At 41.1% G+C, this 19,846-nt stretch overlaps 1 protein-coding gene across 1 annotated transcript in view; it reads right to left on the bottom strand.

Moving 5' to 3' along the window:
- Positions 1-19,159, bottom strand: part of CHD9 (chromodomain helicase DNA binding protein 9) — a 76,944-nt gene extending 57,785 nt beyond the window's left edge. Inside the window, exons 1-3 of the mRNA XM_089540649.1 lie at positions 19,120-19,159; positions 7,951-8,053; positions 6,084-6,176 (exon numbers count right to left, since the gene is read on the bottom strand). The gene's annotated coding sequence lies outside the window, so the exon portion shown is untranslated. The remainder of the gene's footprint in view (positions 1-6,083; positions 6,177-7,950; positions 8,054-19,119) is intronic.
- Between the last annotated feature and the right edge of the window lie 687 nt (positions 19,160-19,846).

Genomic DNA, 19,846 nt, shown 5'->3' with positions numbered 1-19,846 from the left:
TGTCATGTTTATAACACTGCTTCTCAATGTTTTGCCCTGATTTATTATTTTACATAGAGAAACCGTCTAACCCACAACAGAACAAACCAGGGACCTGTAGAAATCATGGTTTTATGCATAAGCAGCTTATGGTATATACCACTTGAACCTTCCTGCTTGCAACGGGCACAAGCTAAATTATTTTATTTTGTTTGCTTGCTTGTTTAACACTTTTCAGCCCGAAAGAGCCCCTGAAATGATGTTCAAATGGAAGCATTGCTGAAATCAGAGTTTTGCTGTTATAGGGCAGCAGGTGGATTCCTGTCATTTTCACCATGCATACGCACAGCACACCATTCTAATGCAGTTAGCCAATCAGAACTGATGTCGCATCACTTCTGATTCCTGTTTGGGCTGACTCCCCACCCTTGTGGGCTTGGGGAGGAATAAAAGCAGCAAATGACTGCATTTTCACTCGGTTCTAGGGCATTTGGAACCATTTTCAGGCACAAAATAAACCCAAAATTGCCGCGCAAAATTAAATGTACTATAAATTGGTGTCTAGGGCTCGGGAGGCTCAAAGTAAGACTGGAAGTCCCAAGCACTCATGGGCCACACTCTCTTCTCCTCTGGTTTAGCCACCCCTTTTGCAAGCAGGAGCATCAGCACATTGCTTGCTCATGACAAGAGAGATTCCTGTGGACTCCTGGTCTATTGTGGTGGAGGAATGTGCAGAGTATTTGACAGAACTTGCAGGAGAAGATGAATGCAGAATCTAGTATTCTGAACTATAACATATTTATATATTTCAAAGTGACAATATGCAAAAAATAGGCTTTCTTGGGCTTTTATTCACTGTCGTTTCTTGGAAAGCTACAGTGCTACACTGCAATAGGTAAAAGATTTTTTTTAAATGCTGTCTCTAACAAAACAACTGCAAAAGGCTTCCACTGTTTTACAGTTTAAAAGTTTGCTGCTAAGTTTAGCTGCAAATTCAGCAGCCTTCACGTGAAATTTACACAAATACACAAATGCCACAAGTTAATAGGTTGGTACGATACATACATTGATATGATAAACATGTAAACACCATACAGCAATTTTACCATGTTTCAGCAAACCTTTTGTTCAAAACTAACAATATGTACACATGAAATGAAAACAAACAAGTCAGGTAAGCCTTGCATAAGTAAATAAAAATTGTTGAACCTTCTAGAGACCACTTGAAAGGGTCTCCTAAAATGCATCCAGTGTTGCCCTTTTTCTTTTACCAGACTCCACTTTCCTTATAATTGCCTTTTTCTTTTTTTTGCAAAACATATAGACGTATGAGTTGTATTTAAAAAAAGGTAAAAGCTAGGAGGAAGTTGCTGAGGCCCTTTTCTATTTTGCTTTTCATGCATGCTCACTAGAGGCAGCTCTGGTTTACATTGCCTCTTGCAAGTAAACACACACACACACACACAGTAAGACTGACTAGAGCCTATTCATTCCCAACTCAAGACATGTCATACTATTTACTGCAGACATGTCGCTGCCACCTGACAGTGAAAGTCTGTGTTTCTCGGCCTTCTTTCCCAGTGCTGAAGCTACTAAAAACAACAACACCCTGCAACTAGGCAGAAGATGAGATGGAAAGGGGGTCCTGGGTGGGTGTAAAAAGACTTCATAAAATGACCCTCCTTTGTCAGAAATTTTGCTAACCTGTATTACAACCTTCCGGAAAACCAATTTATTTATAAGGAACAAAACTTCAAGATAATGTGGATCAATCTTTTCCTTTTACAGCACTTCTGTTATGCTTATCAATGATGTCAATGTTATGACTTAGGACTTTAGTATGACACACACACACGTGTATAAAGCTATGGTTTTGTATCTCTCAAAGTGCTAAAGTTTCAAACAGGTTCATGCAAAAATCTGAACAAAATCATGCTCATCCACTCATATTCCATATATAGCAATGTCCAAAAATAGCTTTCAATGTACTCAATAGAGTCTTTCCCTTCAAGAGAGGCACAATATACTTTACCCAACATTACTGCAGTAACCTTCTTGTTTCGGCGAGACAAAGGTGACCACATCAATCCCATCAGCTATCCTTGAGAGCTCCTCAGATACATCACCACAAAGGTGCATGACAAGCTGCACCTGATAGATTTCACTACTTCTTCACAAATTTATAAGCTGTATGAGGACCCCTAAGTGCCTTGCACTCTCAAGTATCAAGCCACGTAGAACAGTCCTCCTCCCGACATAAAAATCCTATCTTTAAAGACATTTCAGTTACTGTATATATACTCATGTATACTATATTTTGACTCTTCCTCATCTCTGAAGAGTGGTGAAAGGTAAGAGTTTAGTTCATCCCAGGAGCACCCAAAGAATCAACAAACCCCTCTATTTTTTCCCACCATGATGCCTTTTTAATGGCTTAGGTGGAAAAATGGCAGTGATGGCACTCCTTTGGTGCTTTTCTTCAAAGGAGTGCCAAGAGAAATCGGGCTTAGAAGCAACTGTATGAAGACAGTAAAGTTCATCCTTTATTACATGCCCCTAAGTTTTATCCTCAACTTATCCATGAGTCATATCAAAATCCATAATTTTGGTCCCAAAACTTGCCCTCGAGTTATACACGAGGACTACTTACAGTCGAGTATACATGGCAACTATATGTAAAAATATACAGTCGGGCCTTCTTATACACAGATTTTTTTATACATGGATTCAAGCATACACGGTTTGAAAATGTTCCAAAAAAGTATACATTTCAAATATCAAACCTTGATTTTCCATTTTTATAAGGGACACCATTTTGCTATGTCATTATATTTAATGGGACTTGAGCATATATGGATTTTGTTATACACGGGGGATCTTAGAACCAAACTCCAGCATATAACAAGGGTCCACTGTATATTCAGTTTTGACCAGATCGATAGGTTCAGTAAAACTATGGAAGCTAGTTCGGATTTTACATACATTTAAGCTGTAACGTAACTGTCTCACATTTTAAAAAAACATTTCCCTACCAATGTTTACAGTTTTCATTCTACACCAAACGAAACAGGTTCTAATCTATAAAAGCTTATCCTACAGAAAGGATGTTCTTTTTAAAAGAAGCAGCTGTATCAGTCTGCTGTAGAAAACAACAAAAAAACTCCATGGTCTATGTTTTCATTTTTAAGGTACTACAATTATAGTTTTACTGCAGTGGATTAAGAGGTCTGGGAACTGTTCAAATGAAAGCATGTGTTCCTTAACATATCTCAAGCTGGCTGACTGCAACATCTCATACTTATCAGTTAGAAATGTACACTGCTTTGGGATGAATCTCAAGCCAAATTGGGTAGATCTGGTGATTTGCCTGAAGCCAAGAATCACCAAATCTCTCCAAAAGGAATCTAGGTTCTCCTGGATTTTCAGGGTTTCAGAGGGATATGGAGACAGCCATATCCCTGTCCAAAGTAACCAATTTTCTCTGAGGCTCTTCATGTAAGGAAAAAGATAAGGCGGCGAGATGTAGTATAGTCCCATTATTCAATGTTCTATCTTCAAACCCAAGATTTATTATTATTATTATTTTACACTAAAGTTCTCCTTTTATATTTTCAATCACAGTGCTTTTTGGCGAAATTCAGAAGTAACTTTGTCAGACTGGACTCATATTCTCAATGCCTTTTAAACTGTTCCATAGTATTACTGCGTATCCCACACTACACAGTGAATTCAACCTCTACACTGTAGCATTTTTAGAGTTTGCTGTTATAAGCTCTTGCATTTACTCCGATTCCCATGGTAACCCCTCCCTAGGGTTTTCTTTGCAAGATTTATTCTGATGTCTGCTATTGTCATCCTCTAAAGCTGAGAGTATGTGACTTGCATAAGATCACTCAGTGGGCTTCTATGACTGAGCAGGGATTCAAACTCGACCTTCCAGGGTCCTAGTCTAACACTCAAACTATAACAGCTCCTCTAACACTGAAAAAATACATGAAAGTACTTATCTACAGTGCACTTTCATATGTTTTCTCAAAAAAAATCAGCAATGGATAAATGTGGGCCTGTGGATGATTTTGAATGACAATTCCTACAATCTATTATCATTGGATATGTTGGCTAAAGTTGATGGCAGTTGTAGGCCAAAATTCAACAGAAGAGGCACAGCTGCTCATCATTGAAACAAAGTGTCCTCTACCCATTTCATGAGGAATGAAATGAAGTTTCTGAAATCTTGGTGCCGCCACAAGGAAGCAGGAAACACAAATTAAACCCTAAAACTGTTTTTCATTCAGCTTATCTCCCTGACCTCTGCATGCGTCCTTGTGAAATCCTGTAAGTTTCTTAGTTGCAACTGTATGTTGCATGCATATAAATTGGTCATAAAACTAGGGAGGGGAAGCAAATCCCTTTTTCATTACCCTGAATAAACTTTAAAGGCATCTAGAATAAAATCCTCTCACCTTGGGACATCACAGATCTTGAAGCATGTCTATAATGCACACCATTTTTATGCATACTCCCCCACCTTAAGTAACCAACGGGGTAAAGCTAATACTTTTTGAAAATTCCCAAACTGAAAAGGCTACTATTAAGACTCTGAACATCTCTGAATCTATCTCTCTGAAAAGTGACAGGTTTCATCACTTCAAAAGGTGATACAGTGCGCCTGTGTTATATGCGGGCGCACATTACGCGGTCTTGAGCATATGCGCTCAAGCCGCGAGGAGCGCGCAGGGCATAAGGGGCGTCATGTCCCATTCAAATGAATGGGTGCGTGCACCCATGGCGCCCCGCACACCGCCGCGTACGAGTCCCATTGTTTCTAATGGGGCTTGAGCATAGGCAGAATTCGCCTTATGTGGGGGGGAGGGGGTCCGGAACGGATCCCCCGTTTAAGGCAAGGGCCAACTGTACTACAACTTTAAGTTGTATAAAATTCTGTCAAAAAGCAAAAATAAACATACAGCTACTGATGTGTCCCAATGACAATTTATGAGGAACAAAATTCCAGACTTCTAAAGAAAAAATCTGATTCACGTTTAAATCAAACTGAAGAGTCTCCAAAACAGTTTGAGATGGATGGAGTTATTTTTCAACTCCTGAAATTGGAAATGCTGTGGCAGCTGTACACAACTAATATCAATATGTGCTTATTGTTACTTGAAAGTACTGTCACTTCTGCTCACAGAAATATAAAGCAACCAAAGTGTTTCTAGTAATATAGATCAATACTAAGAAGTTCATTGTTGAGCAGTGAGGGACATTAAAGTTCCCAAGTCACAAGCATTTATACAAGAGGTACAGAATAAAAACTCCACTCAAAAGATTAAATCATGTTCAGCAAACTAATCCACAAATATCCAACTCGCTGGAAGAAATATCAGTGTCATCTACTCCAATAACCTACCTCAGAATTTAATGTTGCTTAACATTTCAGCCTATAAAAGGCTTACAATTATAGAATATTTCCTAGGAATTAAAATTAAATTGAAATTTCACTGAAATCAATGGTATTTACTTCATCTGAAATGCCAATGGTTAAATTTCTGAAACTTCAATGGAGTTCAGGGGCCGTTCCTTCCCACTAAAGCCCATATTCCCTGATGTTTTGATTTTAGGGAAATGTATTTAGCTATATGAACACTAGCTCCTTCACTCATACTATAAATTTACATCTATGGCAAAGTCAGATCTGAATGCTACTTAAACTATGTGATTTGGCATAACTGTTGTCCATGCAAAGGATGCAAGATAAAAGAGCAAGTTCCTTCATTCATTCCATGATAAATCCTCAATGGCCAAACTGCACTGTATTTGAAGGATTCAAATTCAAGATTAACTGCTGGTCCAGAAAACGAAAAGTATAATTTCACTGAAGAGGTTTCCAGAGATCAGGAATACAGATTACCTAGTTTCCAAGGAACCTTACATTGACAAGCCAATCACATGCTGAATCAATCCCATAAAAGTTTACCGATAAAGCTACCTGGCAGATACAGTGAAAAAATTAAACTTAAGTTGCATAAAGTATTTAGTGTTTGGAAACATTGGAACTGTATTATATTTAATTTGATTAATAAGGAAAACAAATGCATCCTTACCCATTAAGATATAGCACATGTTCAGGTGCAAGCATTTTATATAATCCTGGAAAATACTTGGTCCCTGCTAGATAGCTCATTAGCATTAGGGATCTGAAAAACAAATTACAATATTGGTGGCAACCACAAATTTTCAAAATAGTTGCAAAAATTTAGCTTCGGTCGCTTCACAAATACCATTAAATTAATTCAAGAATGGTATATAAAATATGTCTCAGTGTAGAAGTTACAAACTTGAATGCCGAAACCAGACACTGCATATTTCTGCAAATAATTAACTTGTAACTAACATTCTGCTATAACTATCAGTAACAGTGGACTGAGACTCTGATCCAAACTGCTTGTACTGCTATATCATTATGTTTTATTCTAATGTAGAGAGAGATCTTGTAGCACCTTTGAAACTAACTGAAAGATAGAAGTTGGCAGCTACCACTGTTTTATCCTAAGGCACTGGTGGAACACCTACACTTTCACTGTCATTCAAACACATATGCTATCACCACAGAACTTAAATAACCCCCAATACCTAAAGTAAATTGTAATTAAACACAGCAAATGTTGCCTCCTGCAAAAACTATATAAGTACTGGTGCAGACATAACCATGATTTTAATTTTAAACCAAGCAAACCAGGAAAGAATATGATACTGATTGTCCCTTGGGCTTGTAGAGTTAGGTGTCTTTCAAACGAGAGCTTTAAAACTAGGATCTGAATTTGTATGTATATATGGGTTAACATTAACCTCATTACTACAACATATTTAATGCAAAAAATAGATGGGGAATGGCAATCTAAGGGGAAAGGAAACAGTAGAAAAAAGCTAGCAGTATCCTTAAGGTGCCTGAACCAGAGGACTATTTTCACGTCTTTTCCCCAATGCTCTCTTTTACAGCACTGCTTTTCCCACTTTCACTCTGAACACATGGAGCCTGATCCTAACATACCTCAGTACTGGAGAATCCCCTCCCCACTCTCTCCTATGTTTTAAAAAGATTCTTCCAATCATCAGGTGAAAATTATTGGGGTTGCAGGTAGCAGTTTTCAGTTGTAAGGAAAAACTCCATTGCAAGATCAGCATGCCACTTGCATTTCTCATGCCACTTGCACTTCATTCCATGAGCCATTTATTTTATAACAATGAATTTAATAAAAACATTTAAAAGGCAAATCTAACCTTGCGCAGCAGGGTTACAAAGTAGGCATAGTTCTCCAGACCTTATGTTTCTGTAAGAGTTACAAGGGAAACCTGAGAGTGTAACCTTGGTTCCCTTCTATCAAGTAAGACCTGCTGTTTTCAGATGCAACAGTCACAAATAAAACACATGCATAAGCCTTGGTATATAGCAGGTATAAAATATGGTTGTCATCCTATTGGGAAGATACTTCATTGTGCCATTGCACAGTATTTGTTCTCTCAGGAGGGCACTGGAAATTTGTCTATATCATTAGGACCACTGCACAAGTAGAGTCAACAGTGTGGCTGCTGCACAAGAGAACAGATGCATATTATGTCCCATTGTGCAAGAGGGGTGCCTATAGAAGAGAACATATTGTGAAGTCGAAAAACTCACAAAAAACTATAGAACATATTGTGTCATAATGAGCAATGGGTACCCCAACTGTACAACAGACACAGTGCCCAGTGCCCCAACACAATGTTGCAACTCATTAGAAAGATTATATCATTGTAAAGTTAAGCATTATAGCCTCTGATGCAGAATCTCAGCCAATCTTTATAGTGTGTGTGGTGCGTGTATGTGTCAAATGTGAATATTCATTTTAAAATCTTCTTCTATGAAATAGTATGTGGCTGAGATAGAAACACCTTCCATCGTCAAAACAATCGCCTAGCAAAAAAACTTACCATGTGGTGCAAAAATGGGTTCCCTCATGCGGGTTGCACTCTGTCACATTGTTACCAATCAAAAATACTTCCTTATAGCAATACTGTCAGTATAGCAGAAAAACTGGGAGAAAAAAAAGAAAACATCATTAAAGCTAATACAGAGCTATCACGCGTCCAGCCTCTAACACACAAACAACGGAATATTAACAGCTTTGTAGGTTATTTTTAGTTACATTTATAAGAGTACAACATATGTAAAACATACAACACATTAGCCAGATAATTTTGTATTCTATATAAAAAACAAATCACTGATGTATAAAAACATTCACTCATATAAACTTTGGCTTTTTTCCCTTCCTCTCTCTAGCCTAAATAGTTCCAATTAGACTACATATAATGAAAATTGTTGAATTGTATGTCAACATCTATGTAAATCCCATCAATTCAACGAATCTATTCTACCTGAGGCTAGAAGATGGATTTAGGCCTACACACACACGTATATGCCCACATGTACACATACACATCTTCATTATCCTGAATACCAATAAGCTATTTGGCAAGAGATTAGGTCAGATAAAGCAGAATACTCCTTTACAGAACACAGCATTCAGATGTGGAATTTGGTACCACAAGAGGTAGTGATGGTTACCAACTTGGAGAGCCCTAAGGGGATTACTTGAGTACATGGAGGATAAAGTTATCAAGAGCTATGGAAGATGATTATTTAGTATTACTCCAATAACAGAAATGACAGGCGTGCTGGGGAACAAAAACAAGTGGGTGTTATTATATTCATCTCCTGCTTGTGAGTTTTCCAACTGGACGCAGAGGGAACAGAACAATGGGCCAGATAGGTCTTCGCTCTAATCAACCATAGTTCTTTTTATGCTTTTAGATGCCCCTGAGATCTAAAACTTTCAACTGGAATCTATTTATCTAGGTGTATGCATTTTTATTTATGAGGCTAAATAGTTTGGCAAAACTTCTCCAGCTAAGCAAGGATTTAGAAATAAGGACTGATGGTGGAGTGGGGTGAGATTGATCTGAACACTTATTTTTGCACCCTCAATGGCTACTGCTGGCAGTACACGGGAAGAGGACGAACATGGCCAGATAACATTTTGTTGGAAGAAATCAGGCCACTACTTTATTGGTTACAGTTGCAAAGATTTGGGCAGCAAATACCTGGACCCCAGTATCAGGCAACCCACTGACTGGTGTGAAAATCTTCACCTCTGAGCCTACTTGCTGGGGTTGAACCAAGAAGTGAGAGAAATGGGATCTCCCCCACACATTAGGTACTGCAAGGCTTCTCTGCCACATGGGAGTGAGGTAGAACTGATAGCTCTTAAGCTGGACATGTTCCCAAAGCTCCTCATCCCCAAGGTCCTTCAAGGAGATCTTAAAAAGGGATGCCAAGCACACAAGCCTAGTTTTCCCCAACAAACTGGGTTCAGCCTCATGTCAAACTATCCCAAATGTCTGTGCCTGGCTTCCACTCCACCTAATGCGTCTGAGGAAGTAGACTGAAGTCTACGCAAGCTCATACTGCCAATTTATTTCTTTCAGTTAGTCTCAAAGGTGCTACAGGATCTCTCTATGTACTGAATCTACAGACTAACACAGCTACATCTTTGAATTATCCCAAATGGGGCAGTGAAAAGAAATAGCAAAGATGGGTGCAACACACAACAGTACCAAACATGGGAACCAGCAATGTATGAAAATATTAAGTTAACAAGGTAGCAAATAAAGTCAACACTACAAGAGTGAGGCGGGTTACAGCGTCCGGGAGCTGCAGCGGCCAAACCGCGCAGGTCCCGGACGCTTCCAGGGCGCCACGTGTGGACGCAGAGCATCCGTTACGTCAAAATGGTGACGGCCGTGTGGAATGGCTGCCGCCATTTGTAACAGACTCTGTCCGTAACAGGGTAAGGGGCGTCTGGAAGAGACGCCCCTTTTTCAAAATGGGACGTCCTAAGGACATCCCTTATGGCGGTCTGTAACCCGCCTGAGTTTGGAAAGACAGTAAAAGCCTGAAGGAAGAATGTTTTTAATGCTCTCCAGGCAAAACTGACCAGAAATTGCTCAGTCTGCATCCACCTAGAGAGCCTGCCTTCTACCGTTTGAATTCTGTCCATCCGATTAGAGCCCCCAAAACAGTGCTAGGGTTCCTGGAAAGGAGAAACCAGACACCTTGGAAACTGGTGATTCCTGCTGTTCCTCCAAGCCCTAAGCAGGCCACAAACAGATCCCCAAGTGAAACTTATATTTTTGTCATGGTTTCAAAAACCAGGCCACTCAAAAGCCATTCCTCTCTCCCATTTGGGGGGCGAGGACATCCTCAATACATAAACACATGTTTCTATATGCATCTCTTAGGAAAAAAGGTGCCATAACTGATCACAGTTTATTGTTACGGAATGAGGTTCATATCTGTCTGGGCTTGTGCCTTCCGCCTTTCCCTCTTCTTCCAGCGCTGAGAACGATTTGGATTTTTTTAAAAAAATTCACTATGTTTTATCATGCCATCAAAGAAATTGTAACGAGTCAATTCAGGTCTGTTTCAAACAATCCCGCTTTAGACTGTCCATACTGGCTAAATGGACCTCAACTCTGACTCTGTTATAAGGCAGATTTGTAAATCAATAATTGTTAATAAAGATGTTTTCTCCATCCTCTAAACATAAACCAACTGAACGGTGACGCTACTAAAGAGCATTACATCTAGGTTTTAAATAAATAAGATCCTTAATAGGTAAGAAGTAGCTCATCCCACAACATTAGTTTGCCAAGGCTAGCCAGAGAAGATAGAAATATTCTACTTGTACTGCTGGAAACCTAACCTAAAAGTATAAGAGGAAACCAGACACCAATCTGATCCACAGACATAAACCAGCCCTCCAGAAACCAAGGTAATCTGGGTTTCTCTGCCTTCAAGATAATTAGAAAAGATATGTTGTATTATTTACTGCTCCACAGAATATTGTTCTTACAGTTACCAGAACTGAGCTGGAAAAGTCTGTAATATTGGTGAAATATAATGCTCAAGGATGTGACAAGCCAGCTTTCTACTCCCCCCTCCCCTTATTTTGTAACTAAAGTCCTTCATACAAATGTTAATATTATCAGAAGTATATTCACTTAAAAAGGAGGCATATACATAGAAAGACTGGGTTAAATCCAGTTCAGACACAATATTCTAGGACTACTTTAAGACAGCTTTAACCAAAATATGTTAGTAATCATATGATGCACAATGCTGACCTGTACTTTTTTCAACTGTTGCTCTACATGACATTTTCTTTGGACTGTCAGCATATCTCAAAAATGTCAGAGTTATTTTCCAGCCCTATCAGCAAACACCCTTTTTACTTGGAGATGCCAAGAATGGAGCTTGGTACTTTTGAATGCATAGTATGGACTAGACCATGAGTTAGACTCTCTCAGAAATATTTAATCATATAGATTAGTTTCTACACATAACTTCTTATTGACTGTTACAAATCAAATGCATATTGAATAATGTCCCATCATGACTGCAGATACTATGACAATTAAACAGTAAAGAAGTCTGTATATTTTTTTTTTCTGACCTACCCTCCCAAATGATGGGGAAAACAACATATAAACATTCATACTGAATAGGAAATAGTGTTCCAAGATGATTGAATTATATCATTAGAGAATTGGGATGATAAAGACAAATTAGGTAACCTAACCTCACAGCCTTTCCTATATCAACAAGGAAATCTGCTAATGTTCTTCAAATGTCATTTCAACAGCTTGGTACCTCTACTACCACATATGCTCCTTTATAATCTTAAAACCTTCAGTTTCTAATATTTCCAACACAGATTTCTTTAATGATTATGGCAACTATTACATGCTATACTGAAAAGATACCGGCTGTAAAATTAACATGATGAGTTAAGGTACAGCCAAATGTTAGTAAGTTGATTAGAAAATGCGTTCACAGTTGTTGTTCTGTTCATCATATGATGATTTATAATTTATACTGTAAGCCTGTACTAGTTCTTCAAAAGATATGTTAATCCAATATGCAAAGCTGAACTAAAAGCTCAATCAGGCACTTATTAAAATTGTAATATATAGTACAATACAGGCAAAAAAAGGGCGCAAGAAGGATGCTACATAAAGATAGTCAGTAACTCAAAATGTTTTTACATTTTTCTTTTTTAATTGTAATTTTAACTGTATGCTGTGTTATTTTATACTATTGTAACCTGCTTTGATTCCTTGAGAAAAAGCAGAATATAAATAATAATAATAATTAAAATACAATGCAGCTCTCCAAGTACATGTTTATACATACTTAACTTGTGCAGTAGCATTACTGTATCACCACAAAAAACTTGTCTCTGTTATGGGAAGTGATAAGATTGTTTTAATTCTCCTAGTTTTTATTTTAAAAAAGCAGTCTCTGCCCACTGAGTTCCTTAAAATCATGTATCTAAAAAGCTTATTCTACAGCTGACAGATTCTAGAAAGTTACTCAGAATCTTCATACTCAATATCTTGCCACTTAAGAAATAAGGATTTGGGAGGGAGAAACAGAAAGTGATCCAATTCCCCAAAGAGGGAGATGACTTCCATATGATTGCATCGGAGGTCTGAAAATAACAGCTGCAGTTTCTTTTGGCCTGTTGCAAAAGTAGACATATGAATACAAATGGAAGTAAAAAGAAAGAAAAAGGACTTGAGACTAAGTATGTCTGAAAATTACAGCATGCTTTGTATCATGTTTCCCCCTTACACTCATTTTTCAGGTAATAACTTGTGTGTTTTAGAGAAAGGTAACAGATGATCGTCAGATTTAAGATTTGCACAACCTTGGTGGCTCAAGTAACATTTGTCTTACACTGCTGCACCACACACTTTCCCCTATAATTCAGCCCCCAATCATTCTCATCCAATAAGCTGATGAATTTATTGTAAACAGTAGCGATCTTGACATTAATAGCACATATGTGTATCTTTAAATTCAAGCCAGTGGCTTTGTTTGCAGTTAATTAAAATGGCAACAAAGGCAGCAAAAGAAAAGAGAGACACTTCTGTTGGTACAGAATTGGCAAGTTGTGATATACCTTTCTGAAATACATCCTTCCTTCTATCAGCAAACTCGGATAGCCAAGTGCTATTCGTCTGGAAGCAAACAGGGCCACCCAAAAAGAAGTCAGTGGTATTACAGGAGGAAGGCAATGGCAAACCCCCTCTGAACAAATCTTGCCAAGAAAACCCCATGACAGGTTTGTCTTATGGTCCCTATAAGTCAGAAATGACTTGAAGGCACACAACAACAGCAACAGTAATACATGGATATACCTGGTACAGACACTATTTCTAGCACTATAATTTTCAACCACTTAAAGAGAATATGTAAGATATTTTGCCAGTCCTTACAACCGCCTGTGAAACAATATAGGTTAAAACAATGAGGGAAAAGAAACACAATGCAACAGATGGACTTAGGAAGGAGATATATAACATGCCTCCTGAGGAACAGATAAATATTGTTGTCTTCCCCATTATCTGCTTCCTCTTCAGTGCCCAGGCTACCAATATCTATACATCTGGTCATAAAGCATGAGCATCCATGAAGTAGCTAGAATACATTTCAAATATACTGAAACCATAGTGTTCAGTAGTCTCTACAACAGCCAGCCACCTAGCCTTCCCAAGGGTTACCAACCTTCAGACCTTTTTAGACCTTACCTTTTTCCAGTAAAGTTTTAGCTCATTTATGCTTGCCAATGGAAAACTGTGTATAATTGAAATGCTTTAAAGTTCTGCAGTCTCCAGCGTATGGGAAGATTGCCTAGCATTCTGACACCAATTCACTCAGCTCCATCCACATGAACTTCCAAATATGTACTGAGGAGTATTTTCTGCCTATAAAAGAAATCTTCATCGAAGTATATGTGTGCCTACTAACCTGACAATAAGCCTCCTCAATATTTCCCAGTCTGTGCAGTACATACGTGTCTCTCTTCTCTTCATTCTCTTTTTTCCTCTCATCATATCCTGTTATGAAAGTAATATTAATGCCTCCAATTGCATATTCTCAACTTTTCTGTATCCTGCTATGAGCTCATATACCCTCTTGCCTTTTTATTTAAGTGGTACACTGACCTAGTATATTTCATCTAGACCTGGATCCATGTCAGGGATGCTATATAGTGTTTTAAAGGCACCAGATCCTGCCTTATCTTGGAAGCTAAGCAGGTTCACTTGAATGAGGAACTGAGGGCAGGGAATTGTCTTATTAGCAATTTGTAAACCTCTCCGGGAGGCTTTGTGGCAGAACAACAGGATATAAATACTCTAAATAAATACACAAGAAATAGGCACCAGAAGACCAGTTTTTTTCAGACTGATGTGGAGAACGAACAGTTATTGTTTTCCAGGAACCTGCACTAAATTTGTGCCTATTGAGTACAATTGTCCCCTTTTCTCCTGGAAACTTGCCCAGAGCTGGTAGTAGTCACTGGCTCAGGAGCTGATACTTTGAGTAGGGACAAGGGACCACCGCTTTAAGTAATACTGCTGTAGGCTATATTTAAAGGAAGGCAATAGCAAACCCCCTCTGTCTTGCCTATGAAAACCCTAAAAGATTTATGGGGCTGCTGTAAGTCAACAGGAGATTTGAAGGCCCCTGCCAACACACACATTTCTGTATCTGTACAAATAATGATGGTTCCAATTGGGAAACAAGAGGCAGGTATACAGAAATTAATGGCAAGACTTTATCTTCTTCCATCTAAAGTGCTGAAGGAATTCCTGCACCACAGTTTCTCAAGTCTAATTGCGCTTTGTTGATCCCACACACCTGCTACCCTCTTTTCTAAAGTTAGCACCAACCTCTCCAGAACCCAATTCAAAAACCATTCTGCTACTAAGCCCCAACACACTTGAAATTAGTCCCCATCTTATTTGCTGGGTAGCAGAAAACTTTCGCAATACTGTCTTTGCACACTGCATTTATCCTAGCTTTCCATTAAGGTAGTGTGTAGTGTTTTCCCCCTTTCTTCAACTGATTACAATACAGAGATTTCCATACTCTATGCTCTGTTTCACTGGCTGTAGAGTCCATGCTTGTCATGGCATAATTTCAGGGGGCACATGGCAGTCCTGCCACTGCTATTTTTTTTTCCTTCCTGGGTTTTAATAGGAGAGACCACCTCCCATTTAAGTTCAATGCTGAGTATACACGTGCACTTGTTTCTCTTCTCCTGTTGACTTGGAGGCATTGGGTGAAGCAGTGCACACTCAAGAGCAGAGAACCATGAGCCTATGTCCATGTCTTCATTAAAACTGAATTTTGTGTGTTTGCTTGACAGCTGAACATCAGCTGCACTCTTCATCCAGCTTTGCTCTTCCTTTTACCAAAGGTAAACCTTGGCTGCAGGACAGTGTGGCACCTACTCATGTCCAGAAATCCTCTCCTACACATAGTTCTTAACAAAGCCTGGAAAAGTAAAGGTTCTGCCTTCAGATCCCTGCTCTTTGCTCCAAGTCAGGCAGCGGTGGTGAAGGAAGCAGCAGTGCAATGCTCCAGTACCAATTATTATTATATTTATTATTATATTTATTTGTACCCCACTTCTCCCCAAAAATTGGGACTCAAAGTGAGATCAGATCAGAGGTCCCATTAGTCCACCACAGTGGCCAACCAAAACTGGGACTCAAGTCGGGACTCTAGCAAGCACAGACTTCACAAGTTCATCTCCTCATTAAACATGAATCCCTAGGTCTGAGTAGTCAGTGAGGCAAACAGACAAGAAGAGAAGTAATGCTGGGATCAATTAGTTTGATTGCTTAGTGGCAGTGTGTTTGAACATGAGAGAAAAATAGTATGCCTTAACACTGCATCTTACTTAACATTTAATTCCATCCATAGGTGTATAAGTACTGTAGTTGAAATTGCGGGCCACATGGCAGCCTATGTCCCAGGCTTTTGACCAAGTGAAGACCTCTAATCTAGTGGATGACAAATAGATTTTATAGAGAAGGACTTGCTAATTTGCCAGTTATTAGAAATGTAGCAGTTGTGTAAAAGGCATATGCAACTTTCTCAATCTCAAAAGAGATGGCTCTGTCTGAGCACAAGGTTTGCCACCTACTATAGTAGGCAGCAAGGGTATATCCACCACTGCTAAAAATGCAACACATCTTGCCTCCAAAATCTGATGGGGAAGCGGGACAGGTGCCCCACACCATCCTAGCCACAATTCCCACACATATTTCTACAGACACATAAAAGCAATTGTGCAGGATCAGATCAGAAGTGCCTCTAGTCTAGTACTCTGTATCTCACAGCGGCCAATCAGATGCATCAGGAAACCCCATAATAGAGCTCCTTCCCTGAAACAACCAGCATTTGCTAACATATTGCCTCTGAACCAGGAGGCAAGAGAAGGGCATTTAAATCACCAGCACTGGAAGAAGAGAACCTTTTACTATACAATCTGAAACGAAGCACAACAACTCACCTACAGCAACCTTCCATTTTCACATCTAACACTATTTTATGACACCTTATATGATATGTCCTTTGGCAGATTAGGATTGAGAGGACACCATCTATGAGGCAAATGGAAGTAGGAGGGAGACAGAAAGGGCAAACACTGCTTTTTAGTCCCCTACACCCCTCCTCACCTTATGTGACACCTCACAGAAGCTGGAAGAATGGCATCATATACAAGGTGAACTTATCCTATCTTGCATTTATCCTAGCTTTGGAAGTATGGGGGATCAAAGGAGGGAATAGCAAATACAGCCCATTATCCCCCTATGTTTCAGCCACTGGGGAGGGCTATCTTAAAAGAGAATAGATGGGGGAGTGTGGGGGGCAGATGGCATCATATACAAGGAGAATGGACAATGGAGGCAGTGGTGAGAGAAGAATGGCAAACCCACCTTATTGTTCCCTTCTGTTTCAACTGTTCTGGGGGTGTAGAGAGATCTTGTAGCACCTTTGAAACTAACTAAAGAAAGAGGTTGGCAGCATGAGCTTTTGTAGACTTAAGCCTACTTCTACAGATGCATTTGGTGGAGTAGTAAGCCAGGGACAGACCACCCATGTTCTGGGGTCGGTGTCTTAAAAATAGATGAGGAATGGGGGGGGGGGGCAGATGGCATCATATACAAGGAGAATGGAAGTATTGGGGAGCAGAGTACCATTGTGGGGTAACCCAGATTGTTGGGGGCAAGTAGCTTACAGTTGTAGACCACTTAGAGACTATAGTTTTTGTGGGTTTTTCGGGCTACGTGGCCATGTTCTAGAAGAGTTTATTCCTGACGTTTCGCCAGCATCTGTGGCTGGCATCTTCAGAAAAGATGGCATCTTCTTCATTTCTCTGAAGATGCCAGCCACAGATGCTGGCGAAACGTCAGGAATAAACTCTTCTAGAACATGGCCACGTAGCCTGAAAAACCCACCAAAAACTATGGATGCCAGCCATGAAAGCCTTTGACTTCACACTTAGAGACAGCTTAGGTGGCATGAAGCAGTGTATAAATGGAAGGTGCTATTGCTATTATTGCTACTATTTCCCTATATTTCAATGGTTAGGGGGTGTGCAGACCCCATGAAAGGCTCCGTTTAGGTCTCTGTAAGTTAGAAACAACTTGAAGGCACACAACAATAACAAAAACAAAATCTTAAAAAATATATAGGGGGAAGTCTGTTGGAGGGCAGATGGCATCCTATATAATGAAAATGGAGGTATAGTAGCGGGGAAGAAGAGCAAATCCATTTTATTGTCTTCTTATGTTTCAACTGTGTTTTGGGGGGATATCTTAAAAGAATAGATGAGGAAGTTGGTCCAGGGGGTACATGGCATCACATACAAGGAGAATGGAAGTATGGGGGGAAGAATAGCAAACCCCATTTATTATTCCCCTGTATTTCAACTGTTTAGGGAGTATCTTATAATAGATGGGGGAATCTATTAGGGAGGGGGCTGGCATCTCCTACAAGATGAATGGAGGTATGGGGGGGGGGGGATAGTAAATCCATCTTGTTATTTCCCTATATTTCATCTGTTTTGGGGAGTATGTTATCATCGATGGGGGGGGTCTATTGGAGAGGGGGCAGCTGGCATGACATGCAAGAAGAATGGAGGCATATGGGGAGAGAATAGCAAACCCAGCATATTATTCCCTTGTATTTCAGGGTATCTATCTTAAAATAGTTAGGGGAGTCGGGGGGGGGGGGGAGATGGCATCAAATGCAAAGAGAATGGAGGTATAGGAGGAAGAATAGCAAACCTGGCATATTATACCATTGTATTTCAACTGTGGTCTTTTTTTTGGGGGGGGGGTATTTTAAAAGAGAATAGATGGGGGGGTCTATAGATGGCATCACATACAAGGAGAATTGGGGGGGTGCAGGGGGAGGAAAATAGCAAACCCAGATTATTATTTTCCTATGTTTCAGCATCATATCTATCTTAAAATAGATGGGGGAGTCTTTTTTTTGGGGGGGGGGGAAGGAAGGGCAGCAATCCCTGCCTGCTTTTTTGAGGGGAGGCTGATGGCAGCCAGAGTCTTTTTTGGGGCGAGAAGGATGGCAACCTCTTCCCATTCCTCTCCCTTTGGAAACCCTTTCAGGGCCAAGTGACAGGGAGAGGGAGGCGGAGAGAGGAAGGTGGGGAAGAAGATGGAGAGAGGAAGGTGTGGCAGCGGCAGCAGCAGCAGCAGCAGCAGGAGGCCTGGAGGTGCCCACCTTTCCTCTAAGGGTAGGGCAGAGGAGGGAGGGAGGGAAATGGAGGACCCGAGGCCCAGGCGAGGCTGGGATCGGTCCTGCAAAAAGGAGGGTGCGAAATGGAGGACGTTTTGGGGGTTCCTCCTGGACAGCGAGAGGAGGAGGAGGAGCGGGAATGGAGGAGGCGGTGTCTTGACAGCTCGGCCCCGTGACTCAGGGCACCTGACACGCGTGTGCTCTGCTCGTGTGGAAAGGGTGACACGGGTTCAGAGATGGAGGACGGAGGGAGGGAAGGTGAGGGCGAACGCGGCCACTCCCCTCCCTCTCTCTCTCCGTCCTTCTCCCCTCGAGGGAATCCCCCACCCTCCACTCCTCCTTTCCCTCCTTCCTTCCTTCCTTCCTTCCTCCAGTGTCCCTCTATCCTCCCTGAGGGAAGGGAAGGGAAGGCTTACCCGGCGACGGAGGCAGCGTCTGAAGGGAAGCCAAGGAGGCCCTGCCTCAGGACAGAGAGAGAGAGAGAGAGAGAGAGAGAGAGGTGGAGAGGAAGGGGGCGGGGCGCGGCGCCACTCTCCCTCGGACCCCGCCCCTCCTTCCTTCCTTCCTTCCTTCTCCTCAGACTCCCTCCTTCCTTCGACGTCGCGCCAGCCGCTTGCGTAGAGGAAACGATTGGAGGAGTTCCCTCGCCGCTTCAACTACGCATGCGCAGATCAGGAAGTGAGGGCGAGGAAGGTACTGGCACAGTTCCGCCCCTCTTCTCTTCACGCACGCGCAGTAAGGGGCGGGAGGGCCTAAGAAAGTAGTTTCCCTTCGTCCTCCTCACGCATGCGCAATAAGGGGCGGGAGGGCAGAGAGGACAGCAGTGACAGTTTCCCCCGCCTCCTATTTCTGACGCACGCGCAGTAAGGAGCCCGAGGGCGAGGAAGGTATTGGCAGAGTTCGCCTCTTCTCACGCATGCGCAGAAGGGGGCGGGAGGGTGAGGAAGGTGTCGGCAGAGTTACCCCGCCTTCTCCTTACGCATGCGCAGTAAGGGATAAGGCCTAGTACAATATTGACAGTTCCGCCTCCTCCTCACGCACGCGCAGTAAGAAGCGGGCGAGGAAGGTACAGTATTGAGTTTCCCCGTTCCTCCGCGTCCTCCTTCTCACGCATGCGCAATAAGGGGCAGGAGGGCGAGAAAG

This window comes from Sceloporus occidentalis, unplaced genomic scaffold (assembly GCF_023333645.1).
Source record: "Sceloporus occidentalis isolate IW3139 unplaced genomic scaffold, rSceOcc1.0.p SCAF_10, whole genome shotgun sequence".
Lineage (NCBI taxonomy): Eukaryota > Metazoa > Chordata > Lepidosauria > Squamata > Phrynosomatidae > Sceloporus > Sceloporus occidentalis.
The sequence above is the reverse complement of the archived record's forward strand: the minus strand, read 5'-3'. Positions and strand labels throughout refer to the sequence as shown.